Consider the following 22,309-nt stretch of genomic DNA (forward strand, 5'->3'; position numbering starts at 1 on the left):
AGAAATAACAAATCTAAATTTTATGGGTACGAGGGGGGGGGGGGGGGGTTAAGTTCCCCCCCCCCTACATTTCTAATGGTTATATAAATATTTTCACATATTGTTAGAATTAACAAATCAAAATATTATACTAGACACATTATTTCTTATGAATATTTCAGGTAAGTAATATCGTCAATTTCACATAATTATTTTATTCTAAATTTTTATTATCGTTTTTAAATTTATTAAAACCTTAATCATTATTAAAATATCCTAACTGTATGCATAAAACCTTATCCCGAAATAGGGGACATGAGTTCACGAACTTAGAAACAGAGCAAAATTTTGTCACGAAACAGGATCCAAAGAAGAGGTCCGCAGAACAATTAATATAAAAAAAGTTCAAACTATATAACTATAAATTATGTATTAACTTACTGTCAAAAGACCAAAGTTTAGCATACAAAAGCTTTCATACTGATATCATGCTTGGTTATTTTTAAATAAAATGTTAAAGTCGTAAGAGCCTTAATATACCGAAGTAGGGGGCACTTACCTTACTCGTATTATACCATTGTATTCAGAAATTCAAAGAAAACTGTAATTTTTCTTTTTTAAGATATCTCGAACATAATTTGGTTTCATATTACCTACTTTGATTTGGTTTCAGTAAGATTTCACCACAAGGCTCTATATAATTACATATAATTTGTCGGACACAATCTACTTTAAAGTAATTTTTAAATTTTAGTTTTTAAGTAATTTTAAGTTTATAAATATGTTTATTATAAAATTATTGTTTATTGAATAAAAATCTACTTTATAACTACATACAAGAGTCTAAAACTCAATCAGTGCCATCAAATTACGAGCAGCAAAATCTTCAGTAAGTGAATGGTGGGCAAAAAAAATTAAGGATTTACTTCGTTGTATAAAATATTGCCTGCAGGAAAATTGAGAATATTACTCTGATCACGAATTAATAAAAACAGTAGCGTATTGACATCACACAAACGTAAACACATACATACCTAGTTATTCTTGTGGAAATTCTATTTATCTTTATATCAACTGAAACAATCCTATTCCAAAATAATATCCTGAACAAAACGTGACACATTCGCTCACCATCACATCACTTTAGACGACGTGTCCCAAAACATTGCCACGTCATCGTTCCCGTTTCCTAGGAGTATTCTCAAAACAAGATAAACCTTGGGCACTTGGTATTTTCGAAGCTTTTTTACGAGGGTGTGGAGGGTCCGTCAAATCCTCCGTAGTACTACGATCGGTCCCGCCCTGTTTCAATTTACGCTAGTAGGGGAGACTGAGGAGAGTTGTCACAGAGAAGATTTGTGAAATTGACGATTTTTGGAAACCTATTAAATGTCAGCGAGCTCGCAACAGTGCGTATTATTTTGTTAGCTCGAGAGTTAAACTAAGCCATTTGCAACCCTAAAAACGGGCACCTTACGAGCTCGCTAGTATTTAATAAGCTTCAAAAAAATCGACAGTTAAAGTCAAAATTTCTTTATTTGCATAGACTATTTATTTAAATAGTTCTTACAATACAAACCGTCAAATATAAAAAAAAAACATTCTCTTATGGAGTCATAACATGTTTCATTACCCTACCAGCGCTTCGAGACCAACATTTGGCAAGTGCTGAGAAGAAGCGCCGCAACCATCTCAGTCACCACTGTCTGCCGGTTGGAATAAATAAATACAATAGACAATGTCCCAACTCTCCTCAGTCTCCCCTACCGATTGCCGGTCGAATAAAAAGCCACGGTTTGTTTCTGTAAGGGTGATAGTTGTTATTTTTATGGCTCAGCACACTATTGGCGTTGGTCCCTTGTTGAACGAAAGTGTAACAACGAATTGTTAGGTACACATGGAATGAACTATACCAGTGTTTCTTAACCTGTGGTCAGGGGACCCCTAAGGGGTCCGCAAGCATTATGTATGGGGGTCCGCAGTCTTATCTTGTATGGATCATTAAACAATCATAAAATAAATGCCACCAAAATTATTTTAATCGCTTTACTGTATTTTATTAAAATTTCCTTAAAATTGTGCTTCATTTCCGTGGACAAAAAGCAATTAGATTTTAATATTATTGGAAATAAAACATTAAACTAATTTAGCTCTATTTATTCAACTATCCGGTCGAACAACCAATTTTAAAAAAAATATTCATTTACCAAAGTTTTTGTATATCCATGAATCATTTGTAAGCTATTTGCATGCATTTATTTTGGCCATTATTTTACCATAAAGCTATCCTAAAACATTTGTGTTTTATTCAGGATTTACTTACATTCGCTAAAAAGAACAAAAGCAATTAATATCAATCTCTCTAAAATATTAGTGTTCATGAAGAATATTCATCTTAACCAGTGATAGAAAGATAAATTTTAAAAGTATGTAGGTATCTATGTTGGTACTTACGTAAAAATCCATGGACATGTCTCAGTTCTTCATCTGTGAAGTCTGAATAATTATTAATATCATACGTAGCGTATGGATTCTTGGCATTTGCTTTATTTATCAACAGTAAATTGGATACAAACGCAGCTTGATGCTCGAGCACATCTTTAGTATCTTTGTATTGTCGGTTGTGTTCCCTTACGAACTTCAGAAACAAGTATGGTACTTCTCGCACATCGTAATGGATTATACCAGAGGTAGCAAAATCAAAAATTGCTAAAATAAATAATACGACAAAGAGCACTTTCATTGTTCCAGCTAAATCTTGGTCTACTCGTTTAAGAATAATGGCGTACTAAATCAAATAATTGTAAAATGAAATAGCAACGGCAAGCAATTAACTGTTCTCATGTTTACATTTTACACTCTTTACGAAAAGTTACAAATGAGAAAGTTTCAGTAATTTCATTTTGCAAATCATAAATGCGAAAGTTTGGATGTCAGGATGTCTGGATGTTTGTTACTCTTTCACGCAAAAACTACTGAACGGATTTTGATGAAACTTTACACTTACAGTATTATTGTTTACTAGCGGCCGCCCGCGACTTCGTACGCGTGGATCCCGTTTTACCCCCTTCATCTATCTTACGCGGTTTAGATTTATTCATACAAATATTTTTTCCCGCTAACTCCCGTTCCCTTGGGAATTTTGCAATATCCTGTTGTAACTAAGCTTTCAGTTTACTAAGGTACGTGCATGCCAAATTTCAAGCGGTTTAGATTTTTCATACAAAAGGATTTTCCCGCTAATTCCCGTTCCCGTGGGAATTTCGGGAATTCCTTTCTTAGTGCACCTCTACGGTACCTAAGCTTACGTCCCTTCCAAATTTAACCATCAAGGCTGCACACGCGACGGAAGCTTAAAAAATGGAGTAACTTCTCCCGTTTTCCCTAAATTTCCCATCACTACTCTGCTCCTAAGTATACTATAACCTGCCCAGGAGTATGAAGAATAATTGTACCCAGTTTCGTTAAAATCCGTCGAGTAGTTTTTGTTTCTATAAGGAACATACAGACAGACAGACAGACAAAAATTTTACTGATTGCATTTTTGGCATCAGTATCGATCACTAATAACCCCCGGATAGTTATTTTGAAAATATACATATATTTCATGTAGGTACAGAATTGACCTCTCTACAGATTTATTATAAGTATAGATAGATAAGCCAGAATAACATATAGACTACAATTTATGACGATCCCTGACAAACTAAATTTAGGCAAAAGCTATATTAAATAATTGATTTAAGTAAGTAGGTTATTTGATTCACTAACGACTTCAGTATACTATTCATCACTTCTAAATGTCCTGATGGTAAAGCCAAAATGTTAGTGTAGGGTGACCATTAACATCCATTTAGTTTGGGATCACAATTTATTTAATAGAAATTTAATTAAAAAATTACCTTGATACGTAGTTCGTAAAATATCACACCATCTAGGGAAAATGTAACTTCTACTGTTGCTTTTTCTTCATTTTATTTTATTATGACTAGGTACAGTAAGGTATTAAAAACATTTATTTGCATAACTGCACTCATCTTCGCTCTTCATTGCCGACACCAGATAGCAAACTTAAGGAATTCAATACGGCACCTATTAAAAAAATAAAAAAAATAAAGTGAACTCTCCTCCAGTCATTTACAAAAAAAAAGATATTTTAAAAATAAAAGCCAGAAATAATTACAAAATCCAAAACTCTCAAACAGGGGCGTAGCTACTAAGGGGCAAGGCGGGGCAGTGCCCCGGGGTCCCCAAGCTCGAGGGGCCCCCGTATCCTTACCAGAAAATCTCAATGGAACTGAACTTTAAAAATTTCTCCCATTTTCAAAATAAATAGAGAGAAATTCGAAAGTTGTAAGTAAGCTTAATGTCAATAAACTTGATAAAACCTAACCAGTTTAGATTGCAATGGGCCCCATTTTTTTATTTGCCCCAGGGCCCTTGATTACCTAGCTACGCCACTGCTCTGAAAACAAATATTTGCAAAGATAATGTCACAAAAAAGATACTTACTGCACCCAGATGATGTTTCTTTTGTTCCTTTGTATAATCTGAGAACTCATTGATCCCGAAATACGCACTTGTCGAAGCTGCATTAGACTGGTTAATACGAATCAGGGTTTCGACAAATGCTTGATAATGTATTAAGTAGTCATTGTAGTCCTTATATTCACGACCATATTGTTTGATGAATTTATGGAATAATTGAGGGGCGTCATTAACGTTGTAATAAATCGACGGATCGGCGAGAACGCAAATCGTCGCTATAGAAAACAATGCTACAACGCTATACACTTTCATAGTGTTCGAGTTACTAGACTGAGTGGGTACGACTTAGTTAGTAGGCAGGTATTGTTAAAACCTATTTATATAAACACCAGATTTTCATTAATCATAAAGAACTCTTTCATATAAATCGATTTGATAAGGTTATTATAAGGAAGAGATGATTAAATCGAAAGCGTTTCAAATGCTTTGAGGAGGACGTCAGTCGTGCGTTTGCAAGACCGCACACTTCCGTTAATTGTGGTTTTGTTTTCCAATGCATTTTTTATTTCAGTTTTCCGTGTGCGGGTCTTGCCAACGGTTATAATCTTCTAATTTGTAAGAGCCATAAATCATAGCGAAAAATATTCCTTATTTCTCATACAAAGAAAACAATGTTTACATCTTACATTTTAATCCATTGTCCACGCACTAAATAATTTTAGTCGACCTAAGAAATTCCTGTCAAGTGCAAGTCGGACTCGCGCATCGAGGATTGCGTACGATCTACTCATAAGTGAGTATCTACGAGGAAATGGTTTCTAGTTTTTGCAGAACTATTATTTGTAATGGAACAACAAATTAATGACTTTTTGATGTTTTTCTTTAAATTGTGCGATAAGACCTTTTCCTTGCAATGAATGACTATAATGTCTATAGGATGCTACCCTACTAGAGGGCTTAAATATTCTTTCAAATAAATAATCGATTTGACGCAGCCTCAGAGCCAAAGCAAACAATATCGTCATATGACAGTCGCCACTGATACTTCTTTTTAAGTGTCGCCGCAAATGGGCCACCGACCACAGCCACCGGTGGCTGTCGCACGCTACCGCCACATTTCTAAGAGTGTCAGAAGCGAGCGACAGCCAGCACCGGTGTCTGGAAGCCGCCACATTTTATAACCCGCTCGTTGCTAATAATTCGGAATAGATATTTTAAAATATTTGAATTAGTTAAATCAGTACCTAATCCACCTAATCCAAATATTTGAATCCAACCCTTATAATAATTTATTAAGATAATAATTATGTCCTATATAATGTATTTATATCACATTCCATGTATTTCAGATATAACAACTATGCAATACTTACTTTACATTCGCTTCCCGCGAGCACGTGCCTCTGGCTGAACTTTATTAAAATTTTATTGAGGCAGTAACTTACGTAACTTTCTAATTCTGAGTTTATCAAAGCCTATATGTACACATACTGTTTTAAACTTTTATGGTCACTAACATAGTAATTAGGTATTATTTACGGAATTGCTACCATTTACCATAATTTTGAGTTTCCAATATTACTATACCATGGCGCTTGCAACAGTGCCGAAATATCGGAAACTCAAAATTAAGGTACCTACTACATGGTAGCAATCCCGTTAATGATAATTATTATTAGTGCCTAACATTAATAAACTAAACTTTTACTCCCCACATTCGTTGTGCTCCAACTTGTTTTATTTATTTACTAGGATATGAATGAAATTATTCAACTTTGTGTGTGAGATGACGTGTTGTGCGATAATTTTTTTTTCTTCACGTAAACGTTAAAGCGCGCTCTACACTCGCTCGCGATTCTTGCTGTGAATTCACGCATTGAAACAGCAGGAATATTTCGTAGCCGCCTTCAGATGATTGCCCTCAGTGCAGCCTTAACTAACAACACCTGAAAATAAATACAAAATTAGAACAAGTTTCGTCTGCGCGGATTTACTGTTAAATCTGTGATGGATTTACTGATCTTTAACAGATCTTTTGGATTTACAAATCTACATCCTGTCAAATGCCCGAATGAGGGGGTTTATCTCATAAACGCATATTTGAACTAAAATAAATTTTTGCATAAGTAACATACATTTAAATTGAGTATAGATAATAATTATTGTGTATTTGGGTGGGTTTTTGGGTGACTTTTTGGGTGACTTCGAGCCTTCTCATGAGGCCAATCATAAGCAAGCACGTCACCGATCCATATGTGATCGCTGGCAACACACACTGGTCAGTTGCCTTGAGACATTGAGTAGGCTAATTTATTTAGGAGTAGGTACTTAGGTACTTGGTGGTACTGTTGCAAGACCATATAGCGTCTTATCTTCTTCCTCTGTATAATCTGTAAACGGTCCGATGCCGAAAGTCGTAAGAGTCTCTTTCGCGTTAGCTTTGTTAATACGAATCAGGGATTTTACAAATGCTTGATAATGTATTAAGTAGTCATTGTAATCCTTATATTCACGACCAAATTTTTTGATGAATTTATGGAATAGTTGAGGGGCATCATTAAGGTCGAAATAAACTAGCGGATCGGCGAGAACGCAAATCGCCGCCAAAGAAAACAATGCTACAACACTATACACCTTCATACTGTTCAACTGGACCGAATGGCTAGGAATAGATAAGTACTGTTAAGACCTATTTATATAAACACCAGATTTTCATCAATAAAGACCTCTAGCTTACAAATCGATTTGACAAGGTTTTATGACACTTCAATCATTTGAATTAAACTATGCTTTATCTTTTATCTTGATTTATGAAATGCAAATCAGTCGGGCATAATTGAGAGCGTGTGAAAGTAAATCATACCAAATAATTATATTTTTTACTTCTCAACCTAAAAAACAATGTGTGCCGACATTTAAATGATAGTAAATAGGCACTCACAGGGCAGATATGTACCATCCTAGACTGCATCCCATTTAACATCAGGTGCGATTGTGGTCAAATACCTGCCTTGTCATGCATAAAAAAAAAAAAAAAAAGATTGTCCACCCACGCCTTAAATAATTTTGATTGATAGTAATTATTATTTACGGGATTGCCACCATTTACCTTAATTTTGAGTTTCCAAATATTACTATACCATGGCGCTTGCAACAGTGCCGAAATATCGGAAACTCAAAATTAAGGTACATGGTAGCAATCCCGTAAATAATAATAATTATTAGTGCCTAACATTAATAAACTGAACTTTTACTTTTTATTCGTTGTGCTCCAACTTGTTTTATTTACTAGGATATGAATGAAATTATTCAACTTTTAAGTTCAAAATATTTTTTATTGAAACAGCAAAAATATTTCGTAGCCGCCTTCAGATGATTGCCCTCAGTGCAGCCTTAACCAACAACACCTGAAAATAAATACAAAATTAGAACAAGTTTCGTCTGCGTGGATTTACTGTTAAATCTGTGATGGATTTACTGATCTTTAACAGATCTTTTGGATTTACAAATCTACATCCTGTCAAATGCCCGAATGAGGGGGTTTATCTCATAAACGCATATTTGAACTAAAATAAATTTTTGCATAAGTAACATACATTTAAATTGAGTATAGATAATAATTATTGTGTATTTGGGTGGGTTTTTGGGTGACTATTTGGGTGACTTCGAGCCTTCTCATGAGGCCAATCATAAGCAAGCACGTCACCGATCCATATGTGATCGCTGGCAACACACACTGGTCAGTTGCCTTGAGACATTGAGTAGGCTAATTTATTTAGGAGTAGGTACTTAGGTACTTGGTGGTACTGTTGCAAGACCATATAGCGTCTTATCTTCTTCCTCTGTATAATCTGTAAACGGTCCGATGCCGAAAGTCGTAAGAGTCTCTTTCGCGTTAGCTTTGTTAATACGAATCAGGGATTTTACAAATGCTTGATAATGTATTAAGTAGTCATTGTAATCCTTATATTCACGACCAAATTTTTTGATGAATTTATGGAATAGTTGAGGGGCATCATTAAGGTCGAAATAAACTAGCGGATCGGCGAGAACGCAAATCGCCGCCAAAGAAAACAATGCTACAACACTATACACCTTCATACTGTTCAACTGGACCGAATGGCTAGGAATAGATAAGTACTGTTAAGACCTATTTATATAAACACCAGATTTTCATCAATAAAGACCTCTAGCTTACAAATCGATTTGACAAGGTTTTATGACACTTCAATCATTTGAATTAAACTATGCTTTATCTTTTATCTTGATTTATGAAATGCAAATCAGTCGGGCATAATTGAGAGCGTGTGAAAGTAAATCATACCAAATATATTTTTTACTTCTCAACCTAAAAAACAATGTGTGCCGACATTTAAATGATAGTAAATAGGCACTCACAGGGCAGATATGTACCATCCTAGACTGCATTCCATTTAACATCAGGTGCGATTGTGGTCAAATACCTGCCTTGTCATGCATAAAAAAAAAAAGATTGTCCACCCACGCGGCTGAACCATTTAAGAACCTAGTAAGGGACACTTTTGCAGATTTTCGTTTTTTGTCATAAATCACCTTAGAATTAAGGTCTCCACAGGATGTGAAGACAGAAATCGCTCTATTACACTTAACACCGGAGAAACGCGTTGCTAAAAACCTAGTAAGTCCAATTCAAATCTGCAAAAACCATTATCAAAACCTAGTAAGTGCATGGACTTACTAGGTTTCAAAATGGTCAATGTGACTTACTAGAGGTAAAATGCTACTGTAATTTAAATATTATTTCGAGTTCTGTTGGCTGACACTCGGTAACCTTATCAAACTCTGGGGACTACATGAGTACTGATTCATATTCGATTTTGATTTTGATTTTTACGAGGCACTTTTGTCTAAAAAATAATTTTTAGTGTTAGTAAAGAGCATAAAACTTGCAATTTTTAACTAAATATATTCTTTTATTCCATAAAGTATACTTTAGTAACTAATCTTTAATATAAACATCGGAAGTTATCTAAATCTTTAAGCATCTTAGCAGGGCAAATGAAAATGCGTTTTTTCGCTCTCCTGTAAAATTTGCTCCGCTGCACTTACTAGGTTCTTAAATGGTTCAGCCGCACGCCTTAAATAATTTTGATTGATAGTAATTATTATTTACGGGATTGCCACCATTTACCTTAATTTTGAGTTTCCAAATATTACTATACCATGGCGCTTGCAACAGTGCCGAAATATCGGAAACTCAAAATTAAGGTACATGGTAGCAATCCCGTAAATAATAATAATTATTAGTGCCTAACATTAATAAACTGAACTTTTACTTTTTATTCGATGTGCTCCAACTTGTTTTATTTACTAGGATATGAATGAAATTATTCAACTTTTAAGTTCAAAATATTTTTTATTGAAACAGCAAAAATATTTCGTAGCCGCCTTCAGATGATTGCCCTCAGTGCAGCCTTAACCAACAACACCTGAAAATAGATAGGTACAAAATTAGGATAGAACAAGTTTCGTCTGCGTGGATTTACTGTTAAATCTGTGATGGATTTACTGATCTTTAACAGATCTTTTGGATTTATAAATCTTACGTCCTGTCAAATGCCCGGATGAGGGGGTTTCTCTCATAAACGGATATTTGAACTCCCCTAAATTTTTGCATTTAAGTAACATACATTTAAATTGAGTATAGATAATAATTATTGTGTATTTGGGTGGGTTTTTGGGTGGCTTTTTGGGTGACTTCGAGCCTTCTCATGAGGCCAATAATAAGCAAGCACGTCACCGTTCCATACCTATGTGATCGCTGGCAACACACACTGGTCAGTTGCCTTGAGACATTGAGTAGGCTAATTTATTTAGGAGTAGGTACTTACTTGGTGGTACTGTTGCAAGACCATATAGCGTCTTATCTTCTTCCTCTGTATAATCTGTAAACGGTCCGATGCCGAAAGTCGTAAGAGTCTCTTTCGCGTTAGCTTTGTTAATACGAATCAGGGATTTTACAAATGCTTGATAATGTATTAAGTAGTCATTGTAATCCTTATATTCACGACTAAATTTTTTGATGAATTTATGGAATAGTTGAGGGGCATCATTAAGGTCGAAATAAACCAGCGGATCGGCAAGAACGCAAATCCCCGCCAAAAAAAACAATGTTACAACACTATACACCTTCATACTGTTCAACTGGACCGAGTGGCTAGGACTTAATAAGTATTGTTAAGACCTATTTATATAAACACCAGATTTTCATTAATAAAGACCTCTAGCTTACAAATCGATTTGACAAGGTTTTATGACACTTCAATCATTTGAATTAAACTATGCTTTATCTTTTATCTTGATTTATGAAATGCAAATCAGTCGGGCATAATTGAGAGCGTGTGAAAGTAAATCATACCAAAAATATTTTTTATTTCTCAACCTAAAAAACAATGTGTGCCGACATTTAAATGATAGTAAATAGGCACTTACAGGGCAGATAAGTACCATCCTAGACTGCATTCCACTTAACATCAGGTGCGATTGTGGTCAAATACCTGCCTTGTAATGCATAAAAAAAAAAAGATTGTCCACCCACGCCTCAAATAATTTTGATTGATAGTAATTATTATTTACGGGATTGCCACCATTTACCTTAATTTTGAGTTTCCAAATATTACTATACCATGGCGCTTGCAACAGTGCCGAAATATCGGAAACTCAAAATTAAGGTACATGGTAGCAATCCCGTAAATAATAATTATTATTAGTGCCTAACATTAATAAACTGAACTTTTACTCTTTATTTGTTGTACTCCAACTTGTTTTATTTACTAGGATATGAATGAAATTATTCAACTTTTAAGTTCAAAACATATTTTATTGAAACAGCAAAAATATTTCGTAGCCGCCTTCAGCTGATTGCCCTCAGTGCAGCCTTAACCAACAACACCTGAAAATAGATAGGTACAAAATTAGGATAGAACAAGTTTCGTCTGCGTGGATTTACTGTTAAATCTGTGATGGGTTTACTGATCTTTAATAGATCTTTTGGATTTACAAATCTTACGTCCTGTCAAATGCCCGAATGAGGGGATTTATCTCATAAACGCATATTTGAGCTCCCCTAAATTTTTGCATAAGTAACATACATTTAAATTGAGTATAGATAATAATTATTGTGTATTTGGGTGGCTTTTTGGGTGGCTTTTTGGGTGACTTCGAGCCTTCTCATGAGGCCAATCATAAGCAAGCACATCTCCGTTCCATGTGTGATCGCTGGCAACACACACTGGTCAGTTGCCTTGAGACATTGAGTAGGCTAATTTATTTAGGAGTAGGTACTTACTTGTACCATATAGCGTCTTCTTTTCTTCCTCTGTATAATCTGTAAACGGTCCGATGCCGAAGGTCGTAAGGGTCTCTTTTGCGTTAGCATTGTTAATAAAAATCAGGGATTTTACAAATGCTTGATAATGTATTAAGTAGTCATTGTAATCCTTATATTCACGACCAAATTTTTTGATGAATTTATGGAATAGTTGAGGGGCATCATTAAGGTCGAAATAAACCAGCGGATCGGCGAGAACGCAAATCGCCGCCAAAGAAAACAATGCTACAACACTATACACCTTCATACTGTTCAACTGGACCGAGTGGCTAGGACTTAATAAGTATTGTTAAGACCTATTTATATAAACACCAGATTTTCATTAATAAAGACCTCTAGCTTACAAATCGATTTGACAAGGTTTTATGACACTTCAATCATTTGAATTAAACTATGCTTTATCTTTTATCTTGATTTATGAAATGCAAATCAGTCGGGCATAATTGAGAGCGTGTGAAAGTAAATCATACCAAAAATAATTTTTATTTCTCAACCTAAAAAACAATGTGTGCCGACATTTAAATGATAGTAAATAGGCACTTACAGGGCAGATATGTACCATCCTACACTGCATCCCACTTAACATCAGGTGCGATTGTGGTCAAATACCTGCCTTGTCATGCATAAAAAAAAAAAAAAAAGATTGTCCACCCACGCCTTAAATAATTTTGATTGATAGTAATTATTATTTACGGGATTGCCACCATTTACCTTAATTTTGAGTTTCCAAATATTACTATACCATGGCGCTTGCAACAGTGCCGAAATATCGGAAACTCAAAATTAAGGTACATGGTAGCAATCCCGTAAATAATAATTATTATTAGTGCCTAACATTAATAAACTGAACTTTTACTCTTTATTTGTTGTACTCCAACTTGTTTTATTTACTAGGATATGAATGAAATTATTCAACTTTTAAGTTCAAAACATATTTTATTGAAACAGCAAAAATATTTCGTAGCCGCCTTCAGCTGATTGCCCTCAGTGCAGCCTTAACCAACAACACCTGAAAATAGATAGGTACAAAATTAGGATAGAACAAGTTTCGTCTGCGTGGATTTACTGTTAAATCTGTGATGGGTTTACTGATCTTTAATAGATCTTTTGGATTTACAAATCTTACGTCCTGTCAAATGCCCGAATGAGGGGATTTATCTCATAAACTGTGTACATTGTGCCGTGTGGGGACGGCCGTAAAAGAATACTTTTCCCCACCGCCCACAGGAGGCGTGTCGTAAGAGGCGACAAACTCCTGTAGCACCGGACGGGCAGCAGCGTCTGCGTGCGAAACCAAGTAAAAAACTGCGATCGCCAACCCGCCTGCCAAGCGTGGCGATTAGGGCAAAACCCTCCAAATGGTGGCACAAACAAAAAAACGGCCCCTAGTCCCCGGCGGCCCCACTATCCCGGACCACGGTAGCGGTCACGGTAACGGTGGGGCAAGGGGTGCGAAGAATCCCCGGGGGATGCCAAGCTACCAACACCGACGACCTCTGGCCCTGGCAACCTATAACGCTCGCACACTGCGTACAGACGTGAAGCTAATGGAACTCGAGGAAGAATTGAGCAGGTTACGGTGGGATATCGTAGGATTATGTGAAGTCCGAAGAGAGGGAGAGGACACCATAATTCTCAAATCCGGAAACCTGCTCTATAACCGGGAGGGCGACCAGCAGTCCCAGGGTGGTGTCGGGTTTATCGTCCACAAGTCCCTTGTCAACAACGTGGTCCAGATCGAGAGTGTTTCGGCGAGGGTAGCGTACCTGATACTCAGAATCACCAAACGGTATTCGCTGAAGGTCATACAGGTATACGCACCGACCACGGAACACCCCGACGACGAAGTGGAGACTATGTATGAGGATATTTCCAGAGCCATACATAGCTCCCGGTCCCATTTTACCGTTGTGATGGGGGACTTCAACGCGAGGCTAGGTAAACGAAGCGATAATGAGCCGAAAGTGGGGCAATTTGGGTATGGAGAGAGGAACGCACGTGGCCAACTGCTGGCTGGCTTTATGGAGAAGGAGGGCCTCTTTATGATGAACTCCTTCTTCAGAAAGCCAAAACAGCGAAAGTGGACATGGCTGCATCCCAATGGCGCTACAAAAAATGAGATAGACTTCATCTTGTCGACGAAGAAGCATATATTCAATGATGTCTCTGTGATCAATTCGGTCAAAACAGGAAGCGATCACCGAATGGTAAGAGGCACATTGAATATCAGACCCAAGCTCGAGAGATGTCGACTGATGAAGTCTACGCTCCGCCCAGCGCCCATCCAACTCCAAAACCCCGAAAGCTTTCAGCTCGAGTTGCAAAATCGTTTCGAATGCCTAGGAGACTGCGAAAATGTGGACGAATACAATGACAGGTTCGTGGAAATTGTCCAAACGACTGGGTCTAAGTTCTTTAAAACGCGTCGTTCAAAAGGAACCAAAAAGATCTCTGACCTCACCAATCAACTCATGGAAGAGAGACGGAACTTGGTTTTGCAGTCCTCTGAAGATGCTGCTCAGTATCGGCGCCTTAACAGACAGATCTCCAAGTCTTTGACTCGCGACCTACGCCAATTTAATACAGACCGTATTAAAGAGGCGATTGAGCGAAACAAAGGCTCTAAAGTGTTCGCAAGAGATCTGTCTGTTGGCCAAAGTCAACTGACCAAGCTGAAGACAGAGGATGGCAGAGCCATTTCGTCGGGGCCGGAGATATTGGAAGAGGTTGAGAAGTTCTACGGACAATTATACACGACTGTACGCGCACCTGTCACAAATCTAGCCGAAGACCCAAGAGCTAGACTGACCCGACACTATACCGAAGATATCCCGGACGTCAGTCTGTACGAGATTAGAATGGCTCTCAAACAGCTGAAGAACAACAAGGCACCGGGTGATGATGGAATCACGGCTGAGCTTTTGAAGGCAGGCGGAACGCCGGTACTAAGGGCTCTTCAGAAGCTGTTCAATTCCGTCATCCTCGAAGGAAAAACGCCTACGACATGGCACAGAGGTGTGGTGGTACTCTTCTTCAAAAAAGGTGACAAAACCTTGTTGAAGAATTATAGACCCATCTCACTTCTGAGCCATGTCTACAAGCTGTTTTCGAGAGTCATTACGAATCGTCTCGCTCGCAGGTTCGACGACTTCCAGCCTCCCGAACAAGCCGGTTTCCGAAAAGGCTTTAGTACCATAGACCACATACATACGCTAAGGCAGATTATACAGAAGACCGAGGAGTATAATCAACCACTTTGCCTGGCGTTTGTGGATTATGAAAAAGCCTTCGATTCGGTCGAGACCTGCTGCCGTCCAATCACTATAATGCCGTTAACCCACAATTGGTCAATTTTGACTTTTGAATACCATCCGAATCAGAAAAAAATGCTTAATCTAGCACTATTATCGAAATTTTTATATCTTGTTTAGTTCCTGAGATAAAAAAAATAAGAAAGCCGCTAACTGCTTCGCCTCTGCAAGATTACATAACTAAAATGCAGTTACATTACATTTCTTAGCTTAAACGCGGTTAAGCGTCTTTAATTGTTATTAGAATTAAAAATTTAAGAAAAATTACAAAGCTTTATTGCCGTTATTTACAATTTCTAGTCAATACAGCCGTTAAGGTACTTTAACGACAATATTGCTAAGCTGCTCTTTGCAAAGCTTTAATAGACTCCTCAAGACTAAAACGCCGTTAAGTAAAATTATTAGACTTAAACGCAACAAAGGTCCAATAACGGCATTATAGCTTTGTATTACATGAATTTATTTATTAAAATTGCACTAGTAAATTCATCATTAAGGCTAACCAAATGTAACAATCTATGTGTTTTTTACATTTTTACAAGACTTAAATGCCGTTAACCTACATTCCTAAACTATAATGCGGCTATGTTCAAAAAGTTGAATGAAGTGTTCTAAGCGTCGTTGCGTGCGTCGATCACTCAGCTCAGTCAGAGTTACTGATGTGCCGCTGATAACGCTCCCGGAAATATTCCTAGCGTTGTTTATTAATATGTGATGTGCAATGTTTCTATTTTTTATTATCTAAGACTAGTCGTTATAAACAGGTTATGAAACGTGTTAGTGAGATATTGCTGTCTTGTCACTATTTTCGTGGCTAATTTGCACTGCAACTTTAGGACACGGCAGCGCGGTAATTGAGCATCAGTGTGCCTCTGAGTTTTAAATGATAAGAACACGTTGCGTTTTGTTTTCTAATTTTAAAAATTAGTAAAAGAAGCCTGGTGTTCGATCATTTTACTTGTTCATTTTGTTTTACATCTTCTATGTTAGACGAAGACATAACGTTCGTTTGTTTCAGGCAAATGTCGTTCAACGGCTGGACAAAGGTCTCCTCAAGGATTTCCATAACGATCGGTCCTGCGCCGCCCGCATCCAGGCACCTCTTCTGACCTTTACCAGATCGTCGATCCATCTAGTAAGGGGTCTGCCTGCCCACACTTCTTCAGGCTCGTGGTCGCCACTCGAGAATTTTTCTACCCCATCGGCCATATTCGGCTCTGCCACTTGATTTTAGCAATTCTGCGGGTTATGTCGGTCACTTTGGTTTTTCTACGGATCTCCTCATTTCTGATTCGAGCACGCAGGGAAACTATGCTTGGCATAGCACGCTCCATCGTCCTTTGGGTGACCTTGAGCCTTTTTATGAGGCCCATAGTAAGCGACCACATCTCAAATCCGTATATTATCACTGGCAACACACACTGGTCACAGACTTTTGTCTTAAGACACTGCGGTATTTCGGACGTGAAAATATCGCGAAGCTTCCCGAACGCTGCCCAGCCGAGCTGGATTCGACGATCGACGTCTCTCTCAAAGTTGGACCTACCTAACTGGATGATTTGTCTCAGGTATACATAATTGTCAACAACTTCGAGTGTAGTCTCCAACTTTCAGAGGAGTGGGTACAACACGGACATTTGACATGATTTTTGTCTTGTTCATGTTCATTTTGAGACCCACTTGTTGCGAGGCTCTACTGAGGCCATCGAGCATTGTGCCTAGATCTGCCACAACTACGATATCGTCTGCAAATCGAAGGTGGGTGATGAACTCGCCGTTGATATTTATGCTGAATCCTCTCCAGCCCAGAAGCTTGAAAACATCTTCCAGGGCGGTGGTAAACAGTTTCGGAGATATTACGTCTCCCTGTCTCACCCCTCGCTGCAACTAGATAGGTTTGGAGACCTAATCCTGGAGACGGACTGACATTATGACGTTTTTATACAAACCTTTTTTGAAGAGGAGTACCACCATACTCCTTTGCAATGCCGTAGGCGTTTTTCCCTTGAGGATGACGGAATCAAACAGCTTCTGAAAAGCCTTGTACCGGCGTTCCGCCTGCTTTCAGAAGCTCAGCTGTGATTACATCATCACCAGGTGCCTTATTGATTTTTAGCTATTTGAGAACCATTCTAATCTCGTACAGACTAATATACGGGATATATTCGGCAAGTGTCGGGCCAATCTAGCTAGCACGTATTTTCTATAAAAATGTGTCAAATGATCCGTCACATAGGCTATCCACAACTTATTCAGAAGTCGTGAAACAGGCCCTTACTAAGCGATCGTGAAATATACCCTTAATGTCAAAAAACGAACAAATGGACAGTAACATTATGTAATTACGTGTAAAAAGACATTTCTGTCATTAAAACAACATTTCACGAAGAAAAAATTAAATTTAGTAAAGGTGTAGTTATATTGAGTCGGCCGTTTGGTGTAGTGGTTCGGAAACGGACTACTATGCCGAGAGGTCCCGGGTTCGATTCCCGGCCGGGCAGAAATTGAAATTATGAATTTTAATTTCTGTGACGGGTCTGAGTGTTACTATGTATAATATGTATGTATTTACAAAAAAAAAAAAAAGTATTTAAGTATGTTTATATCCGTTGTCTAGTACCCATAGTACAAGCTTTGCTTAGTTTGGGACTAGAAGCGTAGTGTATAATGTCCAAGGATATTTATTTATTTATTGAGAATATTACCGTGAACCACTTATATGTCGACTTAATTTGATACTATTTTACTTAAGAATTGTAGTTTATTACCATTTGATAAACATGATTCTCACCATTCTCACTAACTAGGTGATTATTATAAGCAGCGTGAAGTTAATTTATTAGGTAAGGCTTGCCGCGTTGTACATTATTATTGAATTAAATAAATAGATCTCAATTTTTATTAACTACAAAATATTGTAGTTGTAACCTGTTTCAGTAAACAGGCAAAATAATATAAATATATTATTATTGCGGCATTGGTAATAAAGTGTCGTCACTTATTATTTTTATTATTGTGAAACTGCTAAGTTTGAGAACTTTCAATAGTTGGTTTTAATTGATCTCAAATAATGAAAATGTAAAGATTTTATTTTGTGTTGTCTTTTATGAGTATCTACTTTTTTAAAGTGGTAAATTTAAAAAAATATCATAATAAAACGTATGATTGATATCAACGAATGCTAAAAATAGTAAAGACTTGATTTTTTTAAAATCAATATAAATTTTCAACACTAAAACAGGTTTTGTTATTTTTGACATAAATGCAATTTTCTTTATTTCCTGAACTATTAAGTAGCTAGTACTTAGCTTAAATGCCGTTATGGTGAAAAGTTTTGTTTTTAACTGCATTTTAGTCTTGTAATCAAAACGAATCAAACAGGCATACCAATAGTTTCGTAATTTATGTGTTAATACTAGACTTAAATGACGTTAGCTAACATTAGCTGCATTTAAGGTAAGTATTTTCACGTTAAAAAATAATAGTTTTACCGAGCTAAAACGTCTTTAAACTATTTAACGGCATTAAAGTTTAGTAGAATTATTAGTTAGAAACTCATTTTACAAATGTATCAAAGTTATTCAAGATCCAAAACTTAAACGCCGTTAAGGTAGCCATACCGGCGTTTTAGTTGTGTATATTCTGAGATATTATTTCAATAATACTGAGTTAAAACGTATAAATTAAAATATTTCAAAATCTATAATATGTAGCGTCGTGAGAGTTTGTGTCAATTGTAGCTCTTAAAAATACCTTTAAAATGATATATTTAAATTACAAATTACTCTTTTACTTTTGAAACAGCGATTTTTTTTTAATTCGTGATCTTTAAACTCGTTTTTCTCCGAAAGTGGTTTTTGCACTTAACGGCGTTATAGTGATCGGACGGCAGCCTGGGCAGTGCTACAGTCTCTCCAAAGGTGCCAAATTGACTATCGATATATCGAAGTGTTGAGGGGTTTGTACAAAAACGCCACAATGTCGGTCCGCCTCCAGGATCGGGACTCGAAACCTATCCAGTTGCAGCGAGGGGTAAGACAGGGAGACGTCATATCTCCAAAACTGTTTACCACCGCCCTGGAAGATGTCTTCAAGCTTCTGGACTGGAACGGATTTGGCATAAATATCAACGGCGAGTACATCACCCACCTTCGATTCGCGGACGATATCGTAGTCATGGCTGAGACCTTGGAGGATCTAGGCACAATGCTCGATGGCCTCAGTAGAGCCTCTCAACAAGTGGGCCTCAGAATGAACATGGACAAGACAAAAATCATGTCTAATGTCTGTGTTGCACCCACTCCTCTGAAGGTTGGAGACTCTACACTCGAAGTTGTTGACAATTATGTATACCTGGGACAAACAGTCCAGTTAGGTAGGTCCAACTTCGAGAAAGAGGTCAATCGTCGAATCCAACTCGGATGGGCAGCGTTCGGGAAGCTTCGCCATATACTCACGTCCGAAATACCGCAGTGTCTTAAGTCGAAAGTATTTGACCAATGCGTGTTGCCAGTGATGGTATACGGATCTGAGACGTGGTCGCTTACTATGGGCCTCATAAGAAGGCTCAAGGTCACCCAAAGGGCGATGGAGCGGGCTATGCTCGGAGTTTCCCTGCGTGATCGAATCAGAAATGAGGAGATCCGCAGGAGAACCAAAGTAACCGACATAGCTCGCAGAATTGCTAAAATCAAGTGGCAGTGGGCGGGGCACATAGCTCGTAGAGACGATGGCCGTTGGGGCAGGAAAGTTCTCGAGTGGCGACCACGGGCTGGAAGACGTAGCGTGGGCAGGCCTCCTACTAGGTGGACCGACGATCTGGTAAAGGTCGCGGGAAGAGCCTGGATGCGGGCAGCGCAGCACCGTTCATTGTGGAAAATCTTGGGGGAGGCCTTTGTCCAGCAGTGGACGTCATTTGGCTGAAACGAAACCTAAAAAACAATGTGTGCCAACATTTAAACGATTGTCCACCCACACTTTAAATAATTTTGATTGATAGTAATTTTATTTACGGGATTGCTACCATTTACCTTAATTTTCAGATTCCAATTTTACTATACCATGGCGCTTGCAACAGTGCCGAAATATCGGAAACTCAAAATTAAGGTACCTACTACATGGTAGCAATCCCGTATATGATAATTATTATTAGTGCCTAACATTAATAAACTAAACTTTTACTCTCCACATCTTCACCTTGTTTTATTTACTAGGATATGAATTAAATTATTCAACTTTTCAGTTTAAAACATTTTTTATTGAAACAGCAGAAATATTTCGTAGCCGCCTTCAGATGATTGCCCTCAGTGCAGCCTTAACCAACAACACCTGAAAATAAATACAAAATTAGAATAAGTTTCGTCTGCGTGGATTTACTGTTAAATCTGTGATGGATTTACTGATCTTTAACAGATCTTTTGGATTTACAAATCTTACGTCCTGTCAAATGCCCGAATGAGGGGGTTTATCACATAAACGCATATTTGAACGGCCCTAAATTTTTGCATAAGTAACATACATTTTAATTGAGTAAAGATAATAATTAATGTGTATTTGGGTGGGTTTTTGGGTAGGTTTTTGGGTGACTTCGAGCCTTCTCATGAGGCCAATCATAAGCAAGCACATCTCCGTTCCATGTGTGATCGCTGGCAACACACACTGGTCAGTTGCCTTGAGACATTGAGTAGGCTAATTTATTTAGGAGTAGGTACTTACTTGTACCATATAGCGTCTTCTTTTCTTCCTCTGTATAATCTGTAAACGGTCCGATGCCGAAGGTCGTAAGGGTCTCTTTTGCGTTAGCATTGTTAATAAAAATCAGGGATTTTACAAATGCTTGATAATGTATTAAGTAGTCATTGTAATCCTTATATTCACGACCAAATTTTTTAATGAATTTATGGAATAGTTGAGGGGCATCATTAAGGTCGAAATAAACCAGCGGATCGGCGAGAACGCAAATCGCCGCCAAAGAAAACAATGCTACAACACTATACACCTTCATACTGTTCAACTGGACCGAGTGGCTAGGACTTAATAAGTATTGTTAAGACCTATTTATATAAACACCAGATTTTCATCAATAAAGACCTCTAGCTTACAAATCGATTTGACAAGGTATTATGACACGTCAATCATTTGAATTAAACTATGCTTTATCTTTTATCTTGATTTATGAAATGCAAATCAGTTGGGCATAATTGAGAGCGTGTGAAAGTAAATCATACCAAAAATATTTTTTATTTCTCAACCTAAAAAACAATGTGTGCCAACATTTAAACGATTACAACACTTTAAATAATTTTGATTGATAGTAATTATTATTTACGGGATTGCTACCATTTACCTTAATTTTCAGATTCCAATATTACTATACCATGGCGCTTGCAACAGTGCCGAAATATCGGAAACTCAAAATTAAGGTACCTACTACATGGTAGCAATCCCGTAAATGATAATTATTATTAGTGCCTAACATTAATAAACTAAACTTTTACTCTCCACATCTTCACCTTGTTTTATTTCCTAGAATATGAATTAAATTATTCAACGTTTAAGTTTAAAACATTTTTATTGAAACAGCAGAAATATTTCGTAGCCGCCTTCAGATGATTGCCCTAAGTGCAGCCTTAACCAACAACACCTGAAAAGAAATACAAAATTAGAACAAGTTTCGTCTGCATGGATTTACTGTTAAATCTGTGATGGATTTACTGATCTTTAACAGATCTTTTGGATTTACAAATCTTACGTCCTGTCAAATGCCCGAATGAGGGGGTTTATCCCATAAACGCATATTTGAACTCCCCTAAATTTTGCATAAGTAACATAAATTTTAATTGAGTACAGTAATACCCCGCTTTACGTGACCCCGTTATGCGCAGTTTCACTATAACGCGAATTTCAAATTTCGCGTAATATTATTTAATAATTTCAAATGTCTCACATTACGCGAAAGAATGTGTATAAACATAATGTAAGGTCATTAACTTCTCTTTATTGGCGGGAATCCCCACTTCCTCTGAACATTCTGATTGAAGAATTGGGTCTTCCCCGTCTTACGACTCTGTTCTACGGGGATTCCCTCGTTCGTTTCGTTTGTTCCGTCGTGTTTAGCTCGTCTGATAATCGTGCAATGACTCTTGTTTTAACATTTATTGAT

The 22,309-nt window shown here is 37.3% G+C and overlaps 1 long non-coding RNA gene across 1 annotated transcript; it reads right to left on the reverse strand.

Moving 5' to 3' along the window:
- Window positions 1-20,382: 20,382 nt before the first annotated feature.
- Window positions 20,383-21,031, reverse strand: LOC135074998 (uncharacterized). Its single transcript, XR_010257936.1, has 2 exons — window positions 20,863-21,031; window positions 20,383-20,475 (listed from the first exon to the last, which is right to left on the reverse strand). It is a non-coding gene; the product is annotated as an uncharacterized LOC135074998 (long non-coding RNA).
- Between the last annotated feature and the right edge of the window lie 1,278 nt (window positions 21,032-22,309).

Source organism: Ostrinia nubilalis, chromosome 9 (genome assembly GCF_963855985.1).
Source record: "Ostrinia nubilalis chromosome 9, ilOstNubi1.1, whole genome shotgun sequence".
NCBI classification, from domain to species: domain Eukaryota; kingdom Metazoa; phylum Arthropoda; class Insecta; order Lepidoptera; family Crambidae; genus Ostrinia; species Ostrinia nubilalis.